Source organism: Ochlerotatus camptorhynchus, unplaced genomic scaffold (assembly GCF_037179485.1).
Source record: "Ochlerotatus camptorhynchus isolate MF236.1 unplaced genomic scaffold, CSIRO-AGI_Acam_v1.1 ptg000170l, whole genome shotgun sequence".
NCBI lineage: Eukaryota > Metazoa > Arthropoda > Insecta > Diptera > Culicidae > Ochlerotatus > Ochlerotatus camptorhynchus.
Genome location: NW_027040660.1, coordinates 3,804,120 through 3,831,221, shown reverse-complemented (window position 1 = coordinate 3,831,221; position 27,102 = coordinate 3,804,120). Strand labels below are relative to the sequence as shown.

Below are 27,102 nucleotides of genomic sequence, written 5' to 3'. Positions count from 1 at the left end.
TCAAACACATACATTCTGAGGCCACTCTCACGCACAATAAGTCCCACATGAATACATTACCCTTATCAACTGGATAATGGCCCTATTGGGGTGATTCAAAATTTCTCCACCCCGTTCAATCGATTCTTAATCAGGCCCTGATCATTATCCTAAAATTTGAGCTCTTTGAATTTGCAGTCTCATACTGCACTTACCCTTTGAAGTTTATATGGAGATGTAAAATATCGTCCCAACCTTTTGACGTAGAACTACGTCTGTGATTTCTGTATCGGGGTACACTTTGTGAAAACCGAAAATGGAACATATAACAAAATTATGAAAGCTTTGAACGTTAATAACTCAGCTTCCCCTGGACCAATTTCTATAATTTTGTCACCAATCGATCAGATATATTCCTACGCATTTGTTAAAGTTAATTAAATAATATTTTTTCAAAATGTCACTGTTGAAAATTGCACGAATGTGCAAATGTTTCGTTGATAGTTAAAATTATCACCGATTGCCTGTGAAAAGCGATTTCCCTAGCACAGATTTCAAAGTTGAATTCTATCCGGTCTCACCAAACGGTGTTTATTCAATCACCGCGTGGTGAGTGGTGAGTGGTGGTGTTCTCCAGTACACAACGAAAGGCTCCCCGCACGCAGCTAGCTATCAAGGCTGGCCTCAACCGTTGATCGGATTCAGTTCCAATCACCGTGGGTGGTGGTGTCCGGTCGTCGGCTTCAGCTGCAGCAGCAGCAGTGCTTTCGGCGCGTGGCGTTGAACATTGTTCTCCAGTGCACAACGAAAGGCTGCCTGCAAGCAGCGAGCTGCAGCCCACATGGGCATCCATAGAAGGAGGAAGAAGCTGCACCGCTATTGATTGGGGCCATCTATGCCAAGCGCGTCACCCTCATTCCAAACAATATACAGCTCACCAGCCTTATTTGTGTTTAACACCCTAATAGCTCAGCATTACTCAACCATCACGACAAAACGGTCCATTTTAGGACCACCATAAATTTGTAAAAACATATTTCTGGACATTTGTCATCGGATGTCAGTTCCCATATCAAAATATAGCTTGAATTGGGCCTTACAGCTTTTGTAAACAATGATGTCTTAAAAGTCAAGGCACGCCCACGCAAATCAACATCACCATCAGGTAGGCTAAGACTTTCCCTACCCGACGGTAACGTTAGTTTGCGTGGGCGTGCCTTGAATTCCTAAAAATCATCGAGAGAAGTCATTGTTTACAAAAGCTGTTACGCCTAATTTCAGCTCTATCTAGATATGTTTAAATCTAACAGACCATGTACTTTTAGGCAACATTGGGGGTTCGATTTCAAAAACCAAAGTCGGTTGCGGCATGAAAGTGGTCTGATTTTGATCCAGAGATGATGGATTTTAATTCTTAGTACGCCAATCGATAGGAATTTTGTCTACGAATCTGTTAAAATCATCATCATAACTGTTGCTTTGATAATTAAAATAATCGCCGATTGCCTACGAAAAGCGATTTCCCTAACACAGATTTCAAAGTTGAATTCCATCTGGTCTCACCAAACGGTGTTTATTCAATCACCGCGTGGTGAGTGGTGAGTGGTGGTGTTCTCCAGTACACAACGAAAGGCTCCCCGCAAGCATCGAGCAGCAGCCCACATGAGCATCCATAAAGGGCGAACACGAAATTATTGCGACACCGAAAATGTCATGCCAATTTTCTTATAATGTTTAGAATCAAACCAAAATTTTAGGGTAGTTTTTTACATATATTTACTTCAAAAGAAAAAATAATCGATGGAGCCTTGAGTGTAAAATTGATGCCCTCCATCAAAGTCTTTACAGTGTCATCCGGTACCAGTTTCTCAGTTTTTTTTTTCCATTTTCTTAACATGTCCTTCTCGTCTTTGACTGTCTTCTTGCTCTTCCGAAGTTCCCGCTTCATTATTGCCCAGTACTGCTCCACCGGGCGCAGCTCCGGACAGTTTGGCGGATTCATGTCCTTTGGAACAAAATGGACAGAATTGGCCTCATACCACTCCAGGACACTTTTAGAATAGTGGCATGATGCCAAATCTGGCCAAAATAGCGGAGCTTCGTCGTGCTGCTGCAAGAACGGCAAAAGGCGCTTCTCGAGGCACTCAGATTTGTAGATCTCGCCATTTACTGTGCCCTTTGTCACGAAAGGCTTACTTCTCAGTCCGCAAGAGCAGATGGCCTGCTAAATGAGATATTTGGAGGCGAACTTCGACATTTCCTTCTTCTTAAATTTGCTGCCGCATCGAACTTGCTCTTGCCGGTAAAAAACTCCAACCCCGGAATTTGCTTAAAATCGGCTTTTATATACGTTTCGTCGTCCATCACACAGCAGCCATATTTTGTCAGCATCTTCTCGTAGATCTTCCGTGCCCGAGTTTTAGCCGTCGATTGTTGCCGCTCATCGCGGTTTGGGAAGTTCTGTACCTTGTATGTATGTAGTCCAGCTCTCTTCTTTGCATTCTGGACGTAGCTCTGCGACATGCCGATCTTTTTAGCCAAATCTCGGCTTGAGACGTTGGGATTTGCTTTAATCATCCGCTTCACCTTTCCCTCCGTCTTTTTGTTCTCCGGTCCCTGTTTTCTTCCAGCTCCTTTGCCGTGGTCCAACGTCAACCGCTCCTGGAACCGCTTCAACACTCTGGAGCCGGTTGAATGGTGAATGTTCAACAATTTTCCCAACTGTCGGTGCGACAGGTCAGGAAATTCCAGGTGTTTGGAAAGAATTTGTTATCTCAACTCGCGTTGGTTCACCTCCATTTTCGTTGAATCGAAAAACACGACTTCGAGTTTGACAGCATGTACACAATACACATCAATGAGAAAGTGTGCAAAATTTGGTTGATTTTTACCCAATAGTAAAAAAAGTTATGCCCTGTTGAATGTGTCGCAATAATTTCGTGTTCGCCCTTTAGGAGGAAGAAAGCACACCGCTATTGATCGGAATCAGTAGCTCTTCGTGAGTCGCTGTGGGCCATCTATATCAAGCACGTCATACTAAACCGTATAAACAGAGATAACCCCGCTCAAATTCCTATTCCTACACAAAAAACAAGCTCCTGCTGCAGCTACCAAATAAGATTTATTATATAAGACCACGTAGTCCTACGTCACCATTGCGTACAACCCCAAAGGGCTGTCCATTGTAGTTTTTTTCGTGTAAGCTTGCTACAGTAATGACCCGATTTTGTCATCCCCCTTTTTGAAAATCTTTTCAAATATTGCGCTTTTTCAGTTGCTTTATTGAAGTATACAATCATTCATTTTAAAGATGGATGAGAAAGATTTGGGATTGCGGTTACGTAAAATTATTAAAAAATAAAAGTATAATGCCACTGTCGAGAGATCACGTTTTGCCAATCGTTGCTAAGGTTGACTTCTTTGTTTACTCCATTGGGCTTCACATTGGGTTCGGATTCCTAAGAAAAATGCTGTGAGTATTGCCTGTACCTGTCTGCACTAAGTATCTCATCCGATTCGTAGCAAAAATCCCAGCGGCTCGAGGTTTCGTTCAGAATAGCTTCACGCCAACAGAGTTCTTCCACACCATTGTCGGTCGAGAGGGTCGATACGACAGTTAAGATGGCCAAAATGGGTTTCCTCCAGCAACAGTTGGTCAAATGCCTATAAGATCGTCCAATACGACGGTACGGTACGGAATTGTGCCAGCAGCAGAGGATTTTTGTTTTGTTTTACAAAGTTGTTATGCGGAACGCATGATAAAGAAACAAAATCCACATCATAGGGGGTGTGTGAGTGATGGGTTTTGTATTTCGGCCAGTTTTGAATCCCGGTCTTGCCAAGGGTCTTCCGGGATGAAAATTTTATCGTTTTGTTCTATGTTTTTCGTTAGGTATGCTTGCCAGTCATTGGTTTCAATTGGTACGGACTTCGATGGGAAATCCACAGGATTTTATATGGATGTCCATACAAGTCCCAGTACTTATTGGGGGATGACGATACGTATTAACCCAAGGGGTAATCAACTCTGCACACTGTGCCGAAACACATCACAAACAAAATATAATATGCAACGGCATCACTGTTGTTTGCTATCGTTGCTCCAATAGTTGCTAAGGTTTCGCACTTTGCTGACAGTCGTCGATCTTCACTTCAGGATGAAATTGACACGTCCATCGGACTAGACGATCGGATTCCGGATTAGAAGACAAACATATACTTTGCTCGGATCTCTCCTGCAGCCAGTACTTCGTCCAATTCCCTGCAAGAGTTGTCAAAGTTTGAGCGATACATAAATACCAGCGCCAAGATCATCACCAGCAACAGCAATAACCAGGTCACTCTCAGGGTCATTCACTTTAGCAACGAACACTTGCTTGGCGTTTCCGGTATAGTTTCCAATATCGGTAACACGGTTCTTATGGGTCAATGCGACAGGGTGGCCAGATATATAGCGTCATACAAATCAGGCACCTTCCTCCCGGATGAGCGATCTACGGCACCACAAGTCAATCAAATTGTTTAAATAATCAGGATTATTTCAATACATATTATGATACTCAATTGTACATTCCTAGACAATTTATTATATAGGCTTTCTGTAAAACAAATTAAGTATATTTTGACAACCTGAACCCGATCCTTAAGCCCTTTAAACTTATCCCTTAGCATACAACAGAACCACATTCGGCACCTCAAAGTTGTTCACCTGAAGTAAATCGAACAATTTGTTTTGCAAAATCCCCACTAATCTTCAGAGATGAACTAGCCTAAGGCTAAAAATCTCTTTGATAAAGCCTTAAAAAAAAGAAACCCACTAATCTTCAAGTAGCCGCCCTCCGCTTGCAGCTGATTGAACAGTTCCACCGCCGCCTCGCAGTAGCTATCGTTGGTTGTCATACTGCTTCAAAACCGAAGAAGAACCGCGTCCAGCTTGCCGCAATCCACCAGAATCTCGAACTTGATGGACGTTTCCGGATTTATGAGGATCCGCCGGAGTTGGGCTTCGGAACCGGCAATCAGTGTTTTGTTGGTGATGAACGGTCCGAATCTTAAAACAGATTTGGTTTACTTTGCCCAGTTTTCTTATTAGGATAGAATTTCCATACTGTGTAGTGATTGTTGAATACATCAATTCATCACGCTTCTTTTTCTCGCACAATCACAAACAAACAATCACAAAAGTCATTAAATCTTCAGTGTTGCCAAATTCATGGGATACTTGATTGGCAGACTTTGACACAGCTTAAACATTCGGCACAGATTGAGATGTGCAGAGTTGATTTCCCCTTAAAATTTGTTATTACTATAAAAAAAAATAAAAAAAAATAAATAAACTTCAAATTTACTTAAATACAACTGATGTAACAGTTAAATAACATGCTGTTGATCGAATATAAACTTTCTTACCTTTAATTTGGCTTTAAAATAATTGATATAGCTTCATTACAGCCGGAGCTAATAGTATTTTAGAAAACAATCTTTTCTAAAGTGAGATACCGTTTTCTAGCTGGTAAGCGTGATTACCTCTCACCCCAGCAGGCCTGGGTTCAATCCCAGTCGGCGCCGCCGGGATGTTCTGAGGCATAACATCTCTGATATCGGCTTCCTTCGGAAGGGAAGTAAAGCCGTTGGACCCCGGTTCATGAGTTGATGGGTCGATAGGTAGGGTCCAGGTGTGGGAGCTGCCTTCCTAGCAAGTCGGTAGCATTGGTGCTCAGCACGGAAAACAAGATTGACGAAAAACAAATCAAGGAAAAAAAAGAAAAAGAAAACTACTCTACATTAGGATCATACGTCAAACATTGAAGTACATTTTTTTACTTTTATTTGTAAACCAGTGTTATTGATTTCGCAGCCGATAACTTTCTGATATGAATCGACAGCTTTCAGAACAACACTGTTTCCTGCAGTATGACATACTAGCCTGGATTTTGTTACAATATTATTCGCGAGATCGCATCGTGCTCTCTTGCCGTGCGGATCTTTTTGTGTTTTGCTGAAGGAAGTGTTACTGCTACCAAAAGCGAGGGGGGCGACACATTTAAATCTCAATTCTCGATGCTCAAAAATTCTCACACTAGCGAATAAATCTTCGAAAAATCTTCCTTCATTTCTCGCATCTACTTGCATCGCGCATCATCTTTTTGCAGGAAATCTTCAAAATCGCGTATGCACAGCTAGCCACAGCAAAACACAATATTTCCTGCATCGTAGATAGAGTCGTCCCCGTCGACCTAAAGCTACAACAAATTTAAACGATATTCTTCTTATTTTTCTTCTTCTTCTTCTTCTTCTTCTTCTTCTTCTTCTTTGTATTTCAAGCTTAATGCTTATCGCATTTAAGCTTATTGCGTGCTCTCAACTTGGTGTTCTAGATGTACTTCCACAGTTATTAATTGAGAGCTTTCGATACCTGTACCAATTTTGCATTAGACGGATTTCACGCCAACTCGTCTTCGGAGTTGGCAGCACCCTCTCAGAACCTTATGGAACTTTGTGGGTGTGGAGACTTAGCAATTTTAAGCAACTTTTAGTACTTATTTTTTCATAATTTATCTCGCCTAACATTTGATAAGGGTCAAAGTTTTTTGTCGATTTTTTTTTCAAATCGATATAGCTTAAAAATGACAAGCCCTACAAAATAGTGATGTATGGCGAACTTTTAGCAAATAATCTGAAATTTTATAAAAAAATTTAAATAAATTAAAAAATTGGTTTCTACACTCTAAAAAAATATATTTAAAAATTAAAAGTCATTTTCCCAAAAATGGTACCCCTCAGATTTGCTTGATATTTTTTCTCATGAAAGGAAATATAATTACCTAACTTTTCTTCATACATCGCAAAGTGGGCGCTTTTAAGGAAAAAAAGTTGTTCGAACAACAACTTTTTCATGTTAATTTTTTTTTAGCGTGTTTCACTCAAAGTCGAATAGTAATACGCGCACAACCTTATTAAAATCCGTTGAAACTTAATGAGCATAAAGATTTTGACCTTTTGATAATTTGGGCGTGCTTAAAACAAAAATCTAGCCTAACATTTGAAAGGGCCTAATACAGAGGATTTTCCTGCATTTCGAATGGTGTTTTAATAAATGAAAACTCTAGTGTTTTTGTTTAGTGCATAATTTATTTTCCTATAATTCTCCATACATAATTTGAGTTTTTCATTGATTATTAGTCTATCGGAAACAGAGTGAAATTTTTCGGAGTTTCCTTTGAATGTGAAAATCGCTTAGAAGAAATTATGTTTTGAGAAATAGGTACAAAACAATGAAATTTTTGTGTACCAGGTATAGTTTTTACATGACTGAACAGCTCCTTGAGTTCATCGGACATCTTTGTGTATTGTGTATTGTGTATTGTGTATTGATTGTTCACCGAGGTTGGCCTACCAATCGATCAAATTTGTACGATAAGCGGTTCATCCAGCTCGTGCTCTAAAAAATGTTGAAAATGAAGTTGTATCTTCGATGTACAATCCTTAAACCACACAGTTGAAACAGTTAAAGTTATTATTATTTACCTAGTGTATAATCAAATTCCTGATGTTCTGATTGCTGATGACTTGTTGATGGTTGCGGCTCTTCAAACTTCCGAGCATGGCTTGATTCTTTTCCATCCGATCGCCTCTTTTTCGGGAGAGGTGTCCTATTGTGCACTAAAATTCCACGACACGATTCACAAATACGCATTGTTACATCCAATTGATGATCAAAGCCCCATGAATGTATTTTCTCTATGAGACTTGATGATAAATTACGTAAATTATTGCGGCTGCAATTGGGATTGTTTATGTTGGCACTACATTGCACCCTTTTAATAATCAATTCAGCAGATTTTTCCATTGTTGTATATATAAACACTTTTTCGTTTCAACAACTATGCAGCACTACACTTTCAACAACTATGCACTACAGCAACTATGAGCATTGTTGTGATATCACCAAACTTAAATATTAGATTATGTCGGTAGAAACAGACTGCGGTGCTTTAAGTTTATACCTTATATCTCTCATGTGACTACCTGCGTTGTTATATAACTGCTATATAGCAGGTAACTTAACGATTATTTTAGGCATGCCTTAAATAATCGTTAAGTTACCTGCGCTATTATATGTATTCACTTGAGAGATGAGGTATAAACATATATGCATATTGCTTACTAATGGACACACCTAATACATAAAAATAAATGAATGATTATTTTTCTAATTAAATTAATCACAAATACATGAATTGAAATCTTTTCATGAATAAAACATACTAAGTGATTTTTACTTAGTTTATCTGTTGATTTGGAACATTTTGAGGGTGGTTTTATAGAAGTTGGATAGAGTGTATGCATATATTATAATACAATCCATCACAGGAAAGTGCAAACCATGCTGAGATGGCTGTTCCTCATTAGAACGTTTTGTTCTGAACTCTTATTGGACGATTTGCAGGTAACTTCTCTGTACCCTTTTCAAATGTTAGGCTAGATTTCGCCCAGATTATCGAAAAGTATACCCATAAAGTTTAATCGAATTTTAATAAGGTTGTGCGCGTATTACTATTCGACTTTGAGTGAAACACGCTAAAAAAAAATTAACATGAAAAAGTTGTTGTTCGAACAACTTTTTTTTCCTTAAAAGCGCCCACTTTGCGATGTATGAAGAAAAGTTAGGTAATTATATTGCCTTTCATGAGAAAAAATATCAAGCAAATCTGAGGGGTACCATTTTTGGGAAAATGACTTTTAATTTTTAAATATATTTTTTTAGAGTGTAGAAACCGATTTTTTATTTTATTTAAATTTTTTTTTATAAAATTTCAGATTATTTGCTTAAAGTTCGCCATACATCACTTTTTTGTAGGGCTTGTCATTTTTAAGCTATATCGATTTGAAAAAAAATCGACAAAAAACTTTGACCCTTATCAAATGTTAGGCGAGATAAATTTTGAAAAAAATAAGTACGCAAAGTTGCTTAAAATTGCTAAGTCTCCACACCCACAAAGTTCCATAAGGTTCTGAGAGGGTGCTGCCAACCACTGGATGAGTTGGCGTGAAATCCGTCATTAGTATAATTGTGTGGCAAGTACAATCATACTCTATATGCCCAAGGAAGTCGAGAAATTTTCCAACCCATAACATTCCTAGACTGGACCGGGAATCGAACCCAGCCACCTCCAGCATGGCCTTGCTTAGTAGCTGCGGCTTCACTGACTGAGCTAAGGGAGGCCTCCAATTTAAACAATATTACCTTCAACATTTCTACCTTGTTCGATTATTATTCCTTTTTGATCCTTGTATGGACCCTACCCGTGATAATCTTGCTTGCATATCGATTTGGAAAATCCCTCTCCGATCCTTCAGATTCTTTTAGTAATCTGCTTGGAAGTCGATTTGGAGAAACTTGGCTATGGCACCTGAACGCAAAGGAGAAGGGCAATCTCTTAATTTCCCTTCTGATTCAATTAATTTGAGCAATCAATTTGATATGCTCACGGATGATGAAAGTAATCCATCATCCAGGCAAAATTCGATTAAACATTCCCGGCTTAATGCCAATAAGGAAAAGGTTCCCCCTATTGTGATAACCACTTTCGATTTCTATGCTCTTCGCACAAAACTTTTGATCTTCGTTAAATTCAAGTTTTTTCACTTCAAATTGGCCGTCGGGGTAAATACCGTGTATTGGCTGAAACCTTGGACGAATTCAAGTATCTTACTGAGAAGCAACAAACATTTTTCACTTACGACACCAAAACTGAACGTCTGTTCAAAGTTGTCTTGAAAGGTCTGCCCAGTGGTGAATCCCTGAATCAGACCAAAGATGAATTGAAAAATTTACGTGGAGTTGAGGCAGTCCAAGTAATCAAAATTAAAATTAAATCCCGTTCTGGCGATTCGCGCAACGGGATTTCTAATGATTTTTATTTAGTTCACTTCAAGTCTAGTGAACTAAACAACTAGAAAAAGGTAGCCTTATGAGACTGAAGGAAATTTCCAAAGCCTCATCCAGTGCTGTAAGTACCAGGGATCGGGTAACGGAGCAAAAAATTGCTACATGCCCGCTAACTGCCTGAGTTGTGGTGATTCCTCTCACGCAAAGAACGACTGTCATGTGAAGTAAGATCCTAAGAAATCTAAATGTTTAAATTATGGTGAATACCACAAATCCAATTTACTAAAATCTTGGTCTAAGTGACAGGTAGGAAACGGTTCACATTCACAGGTACTAAATTCTCTTCTGTTAGTACAAATAGCTCATAAGCTTCAAATTCTTCATTATAGAGTAATGGAAAATTCTTCATTGTAGGACAATGTTCAGCAAGTAAATGGAGCAACCTTTGGTAGAAATCGAAATCTAAATTTTAGCCAACCTAATTCTAACGGAAATTTTGATTATTTTCACTAAGGTAGCATTTCTGTGTGTGTGTATTCAATCTAACCCCCACTGGCCGGCAGTGCACACTGGTCCAGGAACCGAAATTAGCAAGACAAAACCTCTAGCGCATTGGGTTTGCATTATATTGAAATGGTGTCTTTGGCAAAGTTTCTCGGTTTAACATGCGCCTTCATCTGGTAATGGAAATTAGTTCCAATTTTATCCGCATAGATGGTGCTGCGATACTAACTTTCTTATCTCACATGCTAGAGGTTTTGTGTCTTCGGCAAAGTTGTAGAATATTGAAAAATATGAAAAAATGCCGAAGAACTCAAAGCTCTAGGTCTTCAAACAACAAAGATAAAGTGAATATTGTAAAATTTAACTGAAATTTGCGTTTTTTGTACTATTTCCCATACAAACGACAAATCCTTCATTTTTAACGCCATGTATCTTTTAAGTCGGATAATTTGCAAGTTTCAAGGAAGAGTTCTCAATGTTTTGGGTCGATGCAAGCGAAATATTAGCCAAAATAGTGAAAATTACCATGATTTTCATAATCCGGTTTCTCGAAAAGTAGCAAGTTTTAGCAAAAAGTCATTTACTTTCTGAAATGTACCATTTATCATCAATCAAAGGTGAAAGTTTGCCGGACATATAATTTTATATATTTGTGATATCTGAATTCATAGACTACAATGTTTATTCAAGCAGCGTTCGCCAACGCACGGCTTGCTGGCTGCATGCGATGGAAACGATGAAATATGTCTCTTATGCTTCGCTAGCTGCACGTTGGCGAACGCTGTACTAATGTATGCACAAAGCTTCTTCAACTACCTGTTATCTTGCATTGTCGATTATTGCAACAGCATTTGCATGGGTCCTGGAAATTGCTTTTTCTTGGTCTGAGGAAACTGTTTCTGCACTGTCATCACCGGGTCAGAGGTTAACAAAAGTCGATGGAATATGTCCTCGATTTTTGCAAGACGACTGAATTGTCGAGAATGGTACTCCCGATATTTTCTGATGGATTTGTTTCGTCGCTCGGATAATAAACGCCTATTCGGATAATAAACCAACCGGAATATCACAATAGCTTATGATTGTCGGGCCATGCACCAAGACCCTGTGTACCGTAGGTGGCAAAGTGTAAAAACTATAATAATGGACAAACAACCTTCAAGTCTCTTCTGCGTAGGTTTCGAATGCCTTTACGTCTATTTCAAGCTTGCTAGATAGCGCACACAGAATTGTAACAAATCAACGAACGATATCCTTCTCAATTCCTGTAATTCTTGCCATTATTTCTGGATTCTGAAATAATCTTCTGGCGGTGTTGCCATCATCTTATCTTTCTTATATTTCTTTTTTAAAGAGACTTTCAGCCATCGGCTGGTTCATCTCTGGTTGCCATCATTACTATTACCTGATGAAATGAAAATGTAATTTAAGGTAACAAGACGATAAAATGAAATTACCTCCAGGTGGTAACGGTACACTTATTTGCCGTCCTATTTTCTTGAACTCTTCTTTTATTGTAAGATCATTTTCGCACAAAAAAAAAAAAAATCGCAAAGCATCGTCAGCTGTAAATCGTTCGATCTCTGGTTTGGCACTTGATTGGGCTTTTAACCTTGTTCTTTGGTTATCTTCACAAAAAGATTTTTTTGGTCTTCCACCTACATTTTTCTTTTGGCTAACGTCCTGAGCATTGAAGTGGGCATCCAGTCATTTTGTATATTTTTGGAAAAACAAACGCTTGTTGGGGCACTACTTGGCATAACGTGAATCAAAGTCTGCTTTTAGAAATCTAAGCGATTTGTGAAAGGACTGTTCAAAGGCTTCACTTTCGGGACAAATAATTTTCTTTTTCACATGCGATACCAGATCAACGAGCGATATTTTTTTTGAAAAATAATGTCACGATTTCCCGAACACTCACACTGCATACTTTTATTTTCAATAATGAAATAAATATCTTCTGAACAATTAAAAATAACCTACCTTCTGCCATAATTATAGTTATATACTTCAAATTAACACAAATTATAATCCACCGGAAGAGTCAACATTACTTCGAAATAACAGAGCTTCCGTTTTCGTACTTACATTTTCAGTTAGTCAATCAGTAAGTAGTACATGTGTATTCTCATTTCAACATTAGATCAGTGCACGAAGATTTGCTTGCACTCTTCTCTCAACCGAAAATGTTGACAGTTTTGGGTGGTTTTTTTTGGCTTCCATTCGTTGCCATCTCTTTTACCCAGAGACAAAATTTTTGTAACTAAAAAGTGAGTTTAGGAACCGTGCACTGCTCTATCAACTATCATCATCGACTTTTGTCACACGCACACATGTTCTAGAATGAACATCTTCTTTCCTTTATTTAACGTCGGTCTCTGTTCCGCAATCTAGTGCCAATCACCGACGGACATCGATTGCCATCCATTGACGGCAATCGAATGTGCAGGAAGGCAGCTTCTACTTCCCTTCCGAAGGAAGGCGTGACCAGAGACTTGTATGCCTCAGAAATATCCCACCGACCTCAGCTGGGATTGAACCCAGACTCATTGGGGTGATAAAGCAGTCACGCTTACTGGCGCCGGCCTAGAATGAACATGAACATGAAGAAACTTTGTGCATACATTAGTACAGCGTTCGCCAACGTGCAGTTAGCGAAGCATAAGAGACATATTCTATCGTTTCCATCGCATGCAGCCAGTAAGCCGTGCGTTGGCGAACGCTGCTTGAATAAACATTGTAGTCTATGAATTCAGATATCTCAAATATATAAAATTATATGTCTGGCAAACTTTCACCTTTGATTGATGATAAATGGTACATTTCAGAAAGTAAATGACTTTTTTCTAAAGCTTGCTACTTTTCGAGAAACCGGATTATGAAAATCATGGTAATTTTCACTATTTTGGCCAATATTTCGCTTGTATCGACCCAAAACATTGAGAACTCTTCCTTGAAACTTGCAAATTATCCGACTTAAAAGATACATGGCGTTAAAAATGAAGGATTTGTCGTTTGTATGGGAAATAGTACAAAAAACGCAAATTTCAGTTAAATTTTACAATATTCACTTTATCTTTGTTGTTTGAAGACCTAGAGCTTTGAGTTCTTCGGCATTTTTTCATATTTTTCAATATTCTACAACTTTGCCGAAGACACAAAACCTCTAGAATGTGAGATAAGAAAGTTAGTATCGCAGCACCATCTATGCGGATAAAATTGGAACTAATTTCCATTACCAGATGAAGGCGCATGTTAAACCGAGAAACTTTGCCAAAGACACCATTTCAATATAATGCAAACCCAATGTGCTAGAGGTTTTGTCTTGCTAATTTTGGTTCCTGGCCCAGTGTGGCAGTGGTATTATGGAAGAAACTGGCTCAAAAAAAAAAATCCTTGATGTAATAATTTAAAGCAAGTTTAGTCCGGGAGTTAGAAAGTGATAGCTCTACTGCAGATTCAGCAACCCATTTCAGAATGCCTGGTAATTCACGTCCATTCCGAGGTTACTTTCACATACAATAAGCCCCGCATGTGAACACTACCGTTATCATATGAATAATGGTACTGCAAACACACTTCCATATTTCGATATGTTATGTTTCGTACCTGGTGCGTATTTAGTAATACATGGAACTATGCATTTATGACTGATTTATAATCAGATGGATCTCACCAAATTCTGCCTCCGAAAAAGCACTGGTTTGTTTTTACAACCGAACACAACAAAGAAGAAGATTTTCATTTGCACCGAATTTTTGCCTGACACCTCATTCGCGTGCATCCTCCGGAAGGCAGAACGCCAGCACCAAGAAAAGAAAAGAAATACCCGGTAAAACTCTTCTTGGGAGGGAGGCATAGCACCAAAAACAAGCGAAAAGAAAAATCGACTAACGCGACACCATAGCAACACAGCTACTCGATACAAATTCTTGTCCCAGAGTTTTCACGTTAATTACAATGTAACTAAAAAAGCTTCTTAAAACGTGATAGATCTTAATTTACACTTATCCACACGCGAAAACTAATATTTTTTTGACTTGATACAATTAAAAAATATGCGGAAAACAGGTGAAATCAGCGCCAGCGAAAACAACACCCTTTATATAAACACTTCATTTTCAAACCAAAATTAAATAACAACTTCCTTTTTCACTAAGGTAGCATTACTGCTCCTAAAATGGAATTTTGACAGAAATTATTAATCGACATGATTACTGATATCCTAAAACCTAACTCCATGATTAATGCAATTCAAACTGGAGTTAAATTTACGAACAATATCTTAATGACTTTGAAGTACAGTAATGGATTTTAAATAATTAAGCATTTTGAATTGGAATGCTCGATCTCTTGAAGATGATGAAGACGAGTTATTTAACGTTTTGAGAGTTCATAACGTGCATATCGCTGTTATATATGAAACGTTCCTTAAACCTGACTATCAATTATCGAAATTATCGTCTTGAGGGAGCCGATGATGGTGGCGTTGCCATTATTGATCATAGAGTGGTGGAGTGGTCCAAAGAGGTAGTCTACTTCGGACTAACACTTGACAGCAAGCTGATTTTCAGGGAGCATGTTGACAAAACAAAAACAAAAGCAACATCTTGATACGGTCGTTGTACCCGCTAATCAATAGGAGATCCACCCTATCCTTGAAAAACAAGCTTGCTGTCTACAAGCAAATAATCCTTCCCGTCATAGAGTACGAGTTGCCAATCTGGGAGAGTTGCGCACATTCTCATCACCTCAAACTACAAAGGATCCAGAACAAGATCCTGAGGATGATCCTCAACAGTCCACCGCGTACTAGAAATTCTGAGGTCCACCGCCTGGCTGGTCTTCAGACTTTGGCGTTACGGAGAACTGCTACCACCAAAAGTATCAGAGATTGCTGCATGTGATCCGATCAACTGTTCATTAGGGATCTGGCACGTTAGGTTAGGCAACTAGGTTAAGTAGGTACAGTATCAAATTTTCTAATTAAAATCAACAAATGTGCTTTCCTTAAATGAAAAATGTAAACTATTACAATGTAAAACTAAAATCAAACTTGTTAAAGACATAATCACTAAAGATGAAGAGTTAAATTCGATTCAATTATAATAGACGACGACCTTCAGCTCTTGATCCGTCTGAAAAATGTCCGTAGGCGGCAATATCAAAGAACACGTGATCCAGCCATAAAAGTTATCTGGTTGATAAATTAAGATATCATGAGTGAAGAAAATGATTTAAGATAAAAGACTTGGAAAGTTTTCGAGATTTCACTTATAGGAACATGTTCATTTGGGGAATGTTTGGCCCTCATATATCACCTTATTTAAACATGACCAGTTCTTTAGAGTTCCAAAATTGATTATCAGAAGACATGCCAAATTTCGCCTTGCAGATTTTTTCTTCATTGAAACATAAGCGAGACATATTGTAGTAATGAGTTTTGGCATCTTGGATGAAGTTTGAAGTTGAAGTTCTTGATCTTGAAGTTCTATAGACTCTACAAGATATTCTGTGATGTCCCGAGTAAATTTTTGAACCCTTACATCTTTGTGGAGCAATATAATGCTGCATATGGGTCATTTCAGCTCAAGTGGGTACAGAATTTAAAAAAGTTGTGATCGATGTTACCGATTTGAGCCAAACTTGGCCAAAATGCTTATTTTGGCATTCTGAACAAACGTCTTTTTTGATTTTGCTCTAAAGATCCTTCTGGGCTACAACCCTGTATTTTCGAGATTTTTAAAAATTTCAACTTTCCGAAGAGATTACTCCACAACCAAACAAGCTATTCGTGATCTTTGAACGTCAATTGGAAGGTTTTTTAATGTTTATTCTTATAGGTGTACCCACATTTTGTTTTTGTTATAGTAACTACAGTAAACAGGCAGATTAATAAGGGTATTATTCAGGTAGTAGCTTTCATCCACAACTGAAATTTTTATATACCTGCTAATCTATCTGATTTCATCGTACTTAACGTTTTGGCTGTATCCCATAGGAATGTATTTTCCACTTTTAGGACCACAATGAAATTATAGACAGAAGTAAATAAATGAGCTTGTTATGATTTCATATAATGAGAATCCTGCCCAGAACATGTGAAAATAACATAAAAATATTTAGTTGAAGATGCTAATTTCAAATAACAGACTGTAGTGGTAATTTTTATACGATAGATGGAGTAGATGAAAGCATAGAGTTGACAGTTCCGTTAGAGTACGGCAGTGTGAAGATTGTATATAGATATTAGAAAAGCGAGCTAGGACAACTTTTAAGGAAGGTACAAATCGGTTTTTTCATCTCTCTTTACCAAACTCCCCCTTTGGAGAGGGATGGTGAGGGGTGTCCCCCCCGCCACCACTGGCAAAAAGAGATGAAAACCGACCCGCTCAAGTACCAACTGTGTGTTTGAAACAGTTCTATCGATTTTTTACCGGTAATTTTTATACGATAGATGGAGTAGATGAAAGCATAATTAATTAATTTAGCTTTATTTAGGAGGCTTTCAGCCTTAGGCTGGTTCGCCTCCGAAGATGAAAGCATAGAGTTCATAGTCTCCAACTCCATCTATCGTATAAACATTACCACTACATTCTGTTATTTGAAATTAGCATCTTCAACTATGTAAATCGTTGACTTCACGTAGAAGTAATACTAAAACATAAAGGGTGATAAGGTCAAAATTTGGTCAAGGGAAAACGCGTGTAAATCGGTGAAATCGTTTATTTAAAAAATCAAATTAAATTTCTTCTTCAAGTTCAATTAGTATAAAATTCAGGAAAAATATTCAGTTAGGCTTCCGCTTTTCCAAATCCGAATTGCCGGGCCTTACGCTTGACCCCTGACATCAGATTTTGTACAGCCACCTTGTCCACCTTCTTCGCCGCAGAAAGCCAGTTTGCCTTGAACTGCTGCTCGCCCTTAGCAGTTTTTTTGGTCTTCTTTAGGTTCCGCTTGACAATAGCCCAGTATTTTTCAATTGGGCGGAGCTCTGGCGTGTTGGGAGGGTTCTTGTCCTTGGGAACCACCTGCACGTTGTTGGCGGCGTACCACTCCATGGCCTTTTTACCGTAATGGCAAGATGCCAAATCCGGCCAAAACAGTACGGAACAACCGTGTTTCTTCGTGTCGTCTCAGCGGCTTCCGGTTTTCGATTTCCCCCCGATCCAGACTTCCTGGCTGTCGACAAACGTTCCCCAAACACTTTAATTACATTTGTAACGGTTGATTTGGCAACTTTTAGCGATTTTGCCAACTTTGCGTGCGAGTAGCTCGGATTTTCGCGATGCGCGAGCAAAATTTTGATACGCTGCTCTTCTTGCTTGGACGGCATTTTGACAACTGAAGAGAGAATTCCAAAATCAAAATAGGAGCAACATTCTACACACACACATCTTCAAAATGAGGGGTGTTCAGGTTTTTTAAATGCAAAATTGAAAGAAATACGTCAAGTTGATATTGACCAAATTTTGACCGTATCACCCTTTATATAGTCAAAGTATAAAAATATTATTGTGCCATCAGCGTGAAGGAATTCAAGAAAAAAATAAAAAATATATTAAATAGCATTGATTTTTCACCAACAAAGCTCAAAACTACCTCTCACTCATCTGGTCATATCTCAAAAACTGTTTGTACAAATCATTTGCCCTTGAAAACACATACAGTAAAAGAGTTTTCTAAAGTGTGGTGAAAATTTGAGCCCAAAATATTAAGAAATAAAAATCCCACCCATGGTGAAAATAGGCATTTTTTTACAATTTGGATACCTGCCGGTAATCAGCTTGCTTCCTGTAGTTACTATAACAAAAACAAAATGTGGGTACACTTATAAGATTCTACATTAAAATCCTTAAAATGGACGTTTCAAGATCACGAATAACTTATTTGGTTGTGGAGTAATCTCTTCTGAAAGATGAAAATTTTGAACTTCTCGAAAATCCAGGTTTGTAGCCCAGAAGGATCTAGGCACTTTAGAGCAAAATCAAAAAGGCGTTTGTTAAGAATGCCAAAATAAGCGTTTTGGCCAAGTTTGGCTCAAATCGGTGACATCGACTACAACTTTTTAAAATTCTGTACCCACTTGATCTGGAATAACCCATATATAGTTGTTATGACAACACATTTCAGGATCTCCAAATTATCCTGAAATTTAGATCTATACTAGGGGCATCCCACTCTAAACTTCATACCTAATATCAATAAAATATTTATAAATCCCGCGTAAGTATTCTTAGGTATTTTTAAGTATTTAAACCATGGCTATAAATTTCCATCGAAGTAAAACTTATTTTTTGATGACCGGTCGTCTTGTATTTATACAAATAGGAGTGTTAAGTATTTTCATTATGAGTATAAATTAATTCAATTATTTAAGTTATATTTTTCAGCGATTCAGCTTGTAAAAATGCTTCAAAGGCTGGTTACAAATAATGATGTTTTCAGTACAAGTTTAACGGTATTTACCGATCGACTGAACTCAAAGTGTGTATTGGCTCACATATACCCTCTCGGTGCACAAAGATCCTACGATGATGAGTATTGGTATATTCAGATATATGCGTGCATTAGCTGACCGGAGCAAAATTAGCGATGGCATGAGAGACAACTAGTACTTTTCTCTCTCTCTCTCTCCCTCTCGTACCTTCGCAAAATTTCCCCTTGCGCGTGAAACATCGCTCAGGGCGGAATTCACCTTATTTCTAAACATGTTAATTACCTAGCAGTGAATCATCTGACTACGATTTTGTTTTTGCAGTATCGAGGATCTGAAGCCGTGTTGCAGGCCTGAGCAAATGCAGGAAGAAAAGTTTGTCGATCTACCGTGAATGGGAATGATCGTGATTCGTTTCTGACCGGAAGCTTTTGGCCCTTTTGACTCTCCTTTTGAATAAACTACTGTATTGATTATTTTGAAAAATTAATGCAATTATTATATCACATTGAACACAACGTTTTACTTGTTTAAATTATACGTAGGAAAATAAAGAAAACTAAACCCGTTCATTAAAATAATTCTAACTATGTTGCTTATACTGTGTCCAGTGGCCTTTATGGTTTATTATCTACTGTAATAAGAATATTCTGTGTTTAGAAGGTGGAAAGCTACGAGATCTGCGTTTCCGCAATACGCCCATATTCTCGTTTAACATACTGTCCGGACGAGAATATGGGTGATAGTATGGTCACATGGTTTCGTACATCCAATTATATTCTTATCAGGCATTGTCATAGTCACACAGCCAAGAACCGAGCGGAAAAAGAACAACACAAAGTTCACTATTAGATTGGTTATACAAATGATGGAACTCGAACGAATAACAACAAAAGGTTTCAATGCCTATCAGAATTAATTCTTTCTGGTACATGGTGAACAGATTACACCAAAAATGGTCCAGGACACCTATAACTGTTCACGCTCCAAATCAAATGAATGCTAATTGTTTAACAAATTAACCAATATCCACATAAAAAGCCTGACATTGGATAAACAAGCAAATCAAATTGACATAGCAACCAAGCAAATAAACTAACGCTAGATATTTCTTAAGTATTTTTAAGTATTTTTGGGTATTTTTGATATCACTAAGATTTTCATATGTATATTAGGAAAATACAAAGTTTAGAGTGGGATGCCCCTAGGATCTATATGTTCAGATTCCGTAAAAAATAACGATTTAGTAAAGATTGTACTCGAAAAAAATGCTTCACTTTCTTTTGTGTATACATTTTTATTACTTAGGTAAAAATTGATGAAATTTTGAGTAAAACTAGTTTAGCGTGTAATGTTAACATGTGAAAAATTTCGTCACAATCTGACAACTGGTTATCGAGATGGCGAAGTAGTGCTTCGTCAAAAACGTTAAAGGAGCGGTCGTGGAAAATCCAGGCCATTTCCACAAGTGGATCGCGAAACGGTTTGGAATCGGCCATTCGACCGTGTCCCGTGTCTCGTGTAGTAAAATCATTCAAGGCCAGGACCCAGCGGCGAGCTGGCAGCGGAAGCGCAATCCGAACCTTTCGATTCGGGACGTGGCCAAGAAGGTCAATTCTTCCGTCTGGTTCGTCCAGCAGACAATGAAGCGGGCCGGACTTCATGTCTTCAAGGTAAGGAAGGCACCTAACCGAACCGATAAACGGTGGCCAAATCCCGAGCCAGGAAGCTGTACCACGAGTGATTGGTGCAGCCGAAATGCATCGTAATGAACGACAAGACGTACATTAAAGCGGACGCCAAGCAGATCCCCGGCCTGGAGTTTTTCGTCGGCAAGTAGTACTTAGTGTGACAGGCGATCTGTGGGTGCAGCAAATTCAGCAAGCCGGTACCATCAACGACCAAATATATAAAAAAGAATCCCTCGCCAGAACTTCGACAAGTAGAAAAATTCCGGGCGATTATGAAGGGCAAGCTCTGGAAAACAGGGAAGGTCTTCGAAAACTACAAGGATTTGAAGAAATAGTGGATGAAAGTGTGTAAGATAGATGGCGCAAGTGTTGCACAGGATTTGATGGGTAGCGTTAAGTCCAAGGTGCGGGCATGTAGCCTAGGAGAGGAGGTTGAATAAATAATTTTTGCAAAAACGTAGCTAATATGTGTTTATTTATTCCCTTAGAGTTTCAAAAATGTCCAACTTAAAATGAATTTTTGGTGATCATTTTTGTCTGTTGCATTGTTCGTCAACGAGTAGAGTCTTTATTACAAAAATGATTTTATGAAGAAACTTGTTAATTGCCAACATTAAGGCGTAGTAGATTTGTTTTCCGTTGATCTTGTTTTTTGTGCTGAGCAACAATGTTACCGACACCAGGGAGACAGCTCCCGCACCTAGACCCTACCTATCGACCCATCAACTCATGAACCGGGAACCAACGGCTTTACTTCCCTGCCGAAGGAAGGCGTGATCAGAGATGTTATGCCTCAGAACATCCCGGCGGTGCCGACTGGGATTGAATCCAGGCCTGCTGGAGTGATCGCTAATCACGCTTACCACTACACCACCGGCGCCGCTTGGTGGGTGTTGAATATGCTTTAATGACACAATTAAATTAACATTCCTTTAATTCAATTACAACGTTTGCTAGTTTTCAGATTCAGTTAAAGAAGTTAAACTGAATTTAAGTTAAAATAAATAAATTCTAGTTGATAGCAACTTGTCTGTCACAGTTCTGCAACATAAAGATTAGTGATGTCAGGTGCAGTTTGATTTCTAAAGTGAACATGTTTGGAACCCAATTTAAGTTATAAAGGAACTTGTTTTCTTATTTCCAAAATTGAATGTTAATTTTAAGATTTATTCAACAACAAAAATATTATTGAATTGTTCATTTTGGAGTTAAATTTCAAAACCATTTATTTTGTTATTAATTAATGATATTCTTCTTCTTCTTCTTCTTCTTCGCATTTCAAGCTTATTGCATATCGCATATTAGCTTATAGCGTGCTCTCAACTTAGTGTTCTAGATGAACTTCCACAGTTATTAATTGAGAGCTTTCGATGCCTGTACCATTTTTGCATTGGTATAATAGTGTTGCAAGTCCAATCATACTTCTATGCCCAGGAAAGTCGAGACATTTTTCAACCCGAAAAATTCCTAGACCGGACTGGGAATCGAACCCAGCCACCATGGTCTTGCTTTGTAGCTGCATCTTTACCGACTGAGTTAAGGGATGCCCCTAATTAATAATATATTTATATTATTGAATGGAGCAGCAAAAATAATCTCGTAGTTCTACGTCAACAATGCGGTTGAGCTTTGGACACAACTCTTAACTTTTTACGTAGGACTACGTCTGTGATTTCTATATGGGGGTACACTTTTTGGAACATGTAACAAAATTATGAAAGATTTTAAACGTTAATAACTCAGCTGCCCCTGGACCAATTTCAATAATTTTATCACCAATCCATCAGAAATATTTACTAGGCATCTGTTAAATTTAAGATTTTATCATTTTTTAAAATGTCAATATTGAATATTGCACGAATGTGCAACTTTTGCTATGATAATTAAATTAATCGCCGATTGCCTGCGAAAAGCGATTTCCCTAACACAGATTTTAAAGTTGAATTCATCCGGTCTCACCAAACGGTGTTTAATCAATCACCGCGTGGTGAGTGGTTGTGTTCTCCAGTACACAACGAAAGGCTGCCTGCAAGCAACGAACTGCAGCCCACATCAAGAAGCCGCACCGCTATTGATCGGAATCAGTAGCTCTTCGTGAGTCGCTGTGGGGCATCTATGTCAAGCGCGTCATACAAAAAAGAAACCCCGCTCAAATTCCTATTCCTACATAAAACACAAGCTCCTGCTGCAGTTAACAAATAAGACCACGTATTCCTACGTCACCATTGCGCACAACCCCATAGGGATGTCCCTTGTAGTTTTTTCATCAACAGAATTCCGTAAAATCATACATTAAACTTTTGTAGGTTTTGATATTAGCTACAACTTTTGTGAATAACTAAAATCTGCATCTCTTATGCATGATGAACCAGAGCAAACGGAACCCACACGGCGAATGATAACGACCCAAATATTCAGTTTGGTTCACTGATAATCGCCAAAAGTGCAGGAACTCAGCGATGAGTAAATTTGCCTCATGGTTTCCTGTGGCAAACCTTAAAACTCTGCCGGAAAATAAGTAAAATTGACGAAAATTTTACACAGTCTAGGAGTAGTATCAATGGACTGAGTGAATCCAATATTTACTTTTCTCATATTCGGGAAGTTTTTGCTGCAGAATTCAGAAAATATCTGGAAAAACATGAGGCAAATTTACTCATTGCTGAGTTCTTGCACTTTAGGTTTGTGATTTATAAGTTATCTAAACTCAATTTTGGGTCATTCTCATTCGCCGTGCACCATTGTTTATTAGTGAATGTAAATTAAATTCACTGAAAAACATTAACAAGTTCTCCCCCTCTCTAGTTCATCATGCATACAAGATGCATAAATGATTTTCCATGCCTGCTCCAAGACTGCTACAAATATTTAGAAAAGTGTTAGAATTTCATGATTTCAAATGTTTTCCAAATATGATGAGGGGCTGGCTTCCTTGTCCCTACATGTAAAATCATCCAAATATTTTCTTTTAAATCAAATTGCTAAAGTTACCAACATATTTGAAAATTCGGAAAAAAATGATTTGTTACTGATTTTTTTGCATTTGATACCGCGGTTGAAAAGCATGCAAGTAGACTCCATGCTAAAAAAAACTGTGTGACAAAAGTGGAACTATTAATTTGTTCCGACCTTACTTCATCCTGTTGCAGTAATTTGATTTTAATTCAATTACATGTTCATGAGAGAATGCACACATTTCCTTTAATTAAGTGCCAAGTACATGTTTATACAATTATCAACATCCACGGATTTTCGTTCAAATTAAAACGAACATACAACACTGATGAAAGCCCATTAGTTACTGCCACCACACGTAGCAACATCCCCCCCCCCCTCCCCGCCAGGAAAAAGCAGATCAAATAATCTCGCACACATTTCGCCACCCACACCGGTTGAATCATAAAGGCCACAGCAGAACCATTTTCTCGCCAATCAAACGTCGTCGTGCACGTTAGGATCGTTATTTCTCCTGGTGTATGTGACATTATTATTGTCATTGCTCAACACCCATTGCTCGTGTTCATAAAGCGCGTGCAAGACATAAATGTTTTCCCTTTTTTTTCCCGTCCATTTCCACTGAAGCTCATGCAGCACATACATATACTTATTTGGGTACCCACATATTACAGACTCCATCCTGTAGGGTTGCTTATTGCTCACAGAAAATAACCCTCCTCAGGACTAAAATCATAAGAAGAAAGCAAAATTCAAATCGAGCCACGTTCAGCAATCGTTTTCCACCGACATGTCAAACCGTTTGGCTTGAATGGGAGCAACCCTAATATTACCTCCCACTTTATCACCCTAGCCATCTTGGATGGTGCCACGCGGAAAATACTTTGTTTCGCTGTGCCATGTGCCTCCGTGGGAATGCTATTTTAGCGCCCCACCGTGTTGGCATCCTGGCGTGTTTCTGTTTTTGTTTTTTGTTTTGTTTTTACAACTTATGAATGCTAAACATTCCAGCGTAAATACACCAAAACATGAGCTGGGAATGAGTGATTTAATAAGGAACTGGAAAAAGGACATAGGTAGAAGGTTTTGTAAGTAATCATTTATAGGAAACCATTCTTCAAATTGTGTCCTAAATGTCTGCTTGATTTTGGTTGTTATAGGCAGGCTTGCAATTGCTCATTACAGCTAAAATGCTATTTTTCGTTATTATTGAACAATGGGATACTATAATCATAATTTTTGTTTGTAAGATGCAAGAAGAGGTGGTAAAGATTGTATATGACATGAAATTTGTCAATTTTGCTTTCAGAAGGTCACCATTAGCGATTAGCTGTAACGATGAGCAACGCGATGAGCGAGCAATCAGCGATCAAAAAATCGCTAGTTGTGACCTTCTGAAAGCAAAATTGACAAATTGTATATGTCATATACAATCTCTACCACCTCTTCTTGCATCTTACAAATAAAAATTATCATCATAGTATCCCATTGTTTCATAATTACGAAATATGTATAGCATTTTAGCTGTAATGAGCAATTGCAAGCCTGGTTATAGGTTATAGGTTGAGAATATTTTTTTTAACTCGGTCAGATCCATATTGGTTCTGACTGTAATTATTCAGTTTCAAAGTAGGGAGTGCCTAAAAAAATCACTTTTTATATATCTATAAAAAGTAGTGCATTGGTAACCGAAAGAGCTAGTTCCTGTCTACAATTTTGTCAATGACTATGTGATTTTGGGATTATTTATTTATTACGTTCAGGAGTTTAAGGGTTAAACGTAATTTTTCAAATGTTATTGGAAATTTTTAAAGTTGATTTAGTCAATTTAAAAAAAAAACAAATTACCTCCTTTAGGAAAAACAAAAACCTCCTTTAGGAAAAACAGCTATAGTTATATCGTTTTCACTTTAATTAACGGAACAATCTTGTGTATCGGTTGCTTTGGTATTTAGGAATAACCTTGTTTTTCTTCAGTTGCAGTTAACATATTTTTTCGGTAACATTAAAATTCTGGGTTCTTCAATTAGGCGGGGCAATATGCTCAATCTGTCAACTAATATGCTCCCACAAAAAAAAGAGACTCTATTCTAAACGGATTGAACACCGCTTACCAAAAGGTGTGACATGCCCCAGAGCATTAATTTTAGATATCTCATACAGCACAATGTCGGAATACACACTTTCTTAAATATGCATACCAAAATGGCATAAAACATTAAAACAGACAACTCTTAAATACTTCGATTGCTCATCTGTATTGTCCGATTGTATTAATATTAAGCCTGAAGTCCTAGAAATGCACAGGAAACGCATTGCTGGGATCGTTTTATACCTCCCCACCCTACCCACCACTTTTGAAGGTAAATCAACATAGCTTGCTGACCACTAGTGTGCACAGGAATCTTGTTAAGGAGGGGCAATTTTTTTCTATGGTGTATTTAATCTGGGGATGGGGAGTACTTCAAAGTGCGTGGTGGATGGTGCTGTCCTCCCACCACCGTTTCCCTACTGTTCATTTTAGCTAATTTTATTTATTTTTTGTTCCGGTGGTGGTTCATCTTCTGCAATGCAAACTGCTTTCAGACAGCCAATTGAATTGGCAATTTAGTCCCATCGACAATGTGGATGATGATCGGTTCGTCGAATGGTTGCAATAGTAGGGCTTTAACCGAAATGATACATTTGCTGCAATGAAATATCCCAAGAAATAATTTGTAATCCAAACAGCTCTACTTTCATTTACCATAGAGCTGATTGGGACCAATATCGAACATTTATGGAATATAACTTCGATTCAAACATTCCTTTGCAAACCAAAGATGAAATTAATTATGCTCTTGAATCTTTGACTACTTCTATAGTTGAAGCAAGAGCTGCCTCAGTACCAAAATGCGAGGTTAAATTCGATTCAATTATAATAGACGACGATCTTCAGCTCTTGATCCGTCTTAAAAATGTCCGTAGGAGACAATAGAAAAAAACACGCGATCCTGCCATGAAGATTATCTGGCGGGATTTGCAAAAACAAATTTAAAAGCGATTCTTTGACCTGAGGAACAAAACTTTTGAAAATAATGTTTCTAAATTAGACCCGAGTTACAAACCCTTTTGGAAACTCACAAAAATTTTGAAAAAACCTCAAAAGCCTATTCCAGCGCTTAAAGACGGTGGTAAAATTTTGATCACAAATTTGGAAAAAGCTCAGAAACTTACTAAGCAATTCGAGAATTCCCATAATTTCAGTTTGGGTCTCACTAGTCCTATTGAGAATCAGGTTGCTCGGGATTATCTGAATATTTTCTCTCGAGAAAATATTTTTGATGATTCCTGGGGGACTGATTTGGACGAAGTAAGCTAGAATGATGAGAAATTATCTAGATGAGCTAAAAATTATCCTCGGAATTCGCTTGAAATTTTGCTTAAAATCTCTTTGGAATTTCATTCCAAATTTGATTTTCTCGGTATTCTTTTCGAAATTATCTTGGAACTATCTGCAGGATACACTAGAAATTATCCTCAGAATTTTATTTGAATTCTCTCCAGAAATATTTTGGAACTGTCCTAAAAACTCAATATCCTTGAGGTTCTTATCGGAATATTTTTGAACTTTTTTTCTCAGAACACCTTGGAACTGGAATTCA

General features: G+C 38.1%; 1 protein-coding gene across 6 annotated transcripts in view; it reads right to left on the bottom strand.

Moving 5' to 3' along the window:
- Pde6 (phosphodiesterase 6) overlaps positions 1–27,102 on the bottom strand; it is a 388,896-nt gene that overhangs the window by 25,327 nt on the left and 336,467 nt on the right. The gene's annotated exons all lie outside the window — the stretch shown is intronic.